This window comes from Mus caroli, chromosome 1 (assembly GCF_900094665.2).
Source record: "Mus caroli chromosome 1, CAROLI_EIJ_v1.1, whole genome shotgun sequence".
Lineage (NCBI taxonomy): Eukaryota > Metazoa > Chordata > Mammalia > Rodentia > Muridae > Mus > Mus caroli.
Genome location: NC_034570.1, coordinates 5,607,891 through 5,609,973, shown reverse-complemented (window position 1 = coordinate 5,609,973; position 2,083 = coordinate 5,607,891). Strand labels below are relative to the sequence as shown.

At 39.3% G+C, this 2,083-nt stretch overlaps 1 pseudogene; it reads right to left on the bottom strand.

Moving 5' to 3' along the window:
* Positions 1-303: 303 nt before the first annotated feature.
* Positions 304-1,467, bottom strand: LOC110291563 (annotated as a pseudogene).
* Between the last annotated feature and the right edge of the window lie 616 nt (positions 1,468-2,083).

The following is a 2,083-nucleotide window of genomic DNA, read 5'->3' as shown; positions in this document are numbered from 1 at the left end:
AAAAAAAAAAAAAAGGTCTGTGCCATGCCCACTCCAAGTATCCATAGAGAACAAGCTTTGCTATGCTGCAGAAAGGTTCCACAAAACATTGGTGTTTGTACTTCAGCTGTCATATCATGAAAAGGTATAAATACTGGTGCTTAAACTTTAGGCAACCACTGTATCATGATTAGTTTTTTCATTTCCTTCCCAATAATTAAAAAATGAGAAAACCATTTCTAGCTGCAGGCTGCATGAAAATGGACAAGATTCCAGGCCTAGCCTCTGTGCTATGGTGTGTTGACCTTTGCTCTAAAATAAAGTTCAGAATTTCAAATCAGTGCTTCCCAGAGATTTAAAATAACTATTCAAATCTTTATCAGTAAAATCTTTTAGACTGCTGGTTTTCATTTTGAGTCTGGTCTTTGTCAATGATAACAGCTCTAACACCTTCATAAATGTTATAACCTTTCATACATGCTTGAGTTAACTGATATTCCATGGTCAGTATCTCTTGCAAGGTCTTTGAAGAACCCTCCATGAGCTGCCTTTGTGTGATCTTTAGTGATGTCAGAGACATTTTATTAATTACCTTCATCTATTCTATGGCAAAAGGTGATCCATTTTGCCATAAGTTTTCAATTATCTGTTCCATCGTATTGGCTGAAAAAGGAGTGTATTTTGCCCATGTATTCCTTAAATATAAAGATTTGTCTTGATCCATCTTGGACTTGGCATGATAGCTTTCTAAGACAGCTGCAACATCCTCAGCTGGAGGTGAGTTTAAGGCTACCAGCTCCTCCTCCAACACATGCAACTTTTCTGAATCTACAAAGTGTGTGTCAATTCCCGCTCTGTGCACATCTCTTCCTTTTAGTCTGTATCCCGTCAGTGCAAGGAAGTAACCCAGTTTTCCTTGAAGTCTTGGCAGGAAATAACCTCTACCCACATCAGGAAATAGTCCTATTCCTGTTTCTGGCATAGCAAAGAGAGACCTTTCTGTAGCCACTCGGAATTGACCATGGACTGAAAGACCAACTCTCCCAAACATGGTGATTCCATTAATAAGGGCAACATATGGTTTCTGACAAGATGCGATTGCATTGTTCAGGATATATTCTTCTCTGAATACATCATGAGTCAAATTCTGTCTCACTTTTTTAGCTTCTGAGAGTGCTTTGATGTCCCCTCCAGCACAGAAGGCCTTTCCTCAGGCTCCCTTTATGATGATCAACAATGTGTCAAGGTCTTGTTTCCACTTCTTTAGCTGTGGATAGATCTGCTGGATCATATTCAGATTCAGTGCATTGAGTCTGTTGAGTGTTATGACCCCTGCACAGCCTCTCCTTTCCAGCAGCACTTCTGTAGCTTCTGTGTGCATGGACATTCTCAGTTGTTGCAGAATAACACTAGCTCTTCTGAATGAGATGACCCTCTTCTGAATGAGATGACCCTCGACAGGAGCCGCCACGCATTCTGCTGCCCCATGGCCTAAAAATTCAGAGCTGAAGAAGTAGATCCTAGCAGCTAGACCTGCTCTTGTAGTTAGATCCACCCACCCTTCTTGCTTTTTCTAGGGTGTAGTTTCCCTACTTGTGTTGTAGTTTTCCCTTTATTACTCTTTGAAGGTCTAGATTCATGGAAAGATATTATGTGAATTTGGTTTTGTCACTGAATACTTTGGTTCCTCCATCTATGGTAATTGAGAGTTTTGCTGGATATAGGAGCCTGGGCTGGCATTTGTGTTCTCTTAGGGTCTGTAAAATATCTGTCCAGGATCTTCTAGCTTTCATAGTCTCTGGTGAGATGTCTGGTGTAATTCTAATAGGTCTGCCTTTATATGTTACTTGACCTTTTTTCCCTTATTGCTTTTAATATTCTATCTTTGTTTAGTGCATTTTGTGTTTTGATTATTATGTGTCTGGAGGAATTTCTTTTTTGGTCCAGTCTATTTGGAGTTCTGTAGGCTTCTTGTATATTCATGGGAATCTTTTTCTTTAGGTTAGGGAAGTATTCTTCTATAATTTTTTTTTGAAGATATTTACTGGCCCTTTAATCTTCATTCTCATCTATACCTCTTATCCTTAGGTTTGGTCTTCTCATT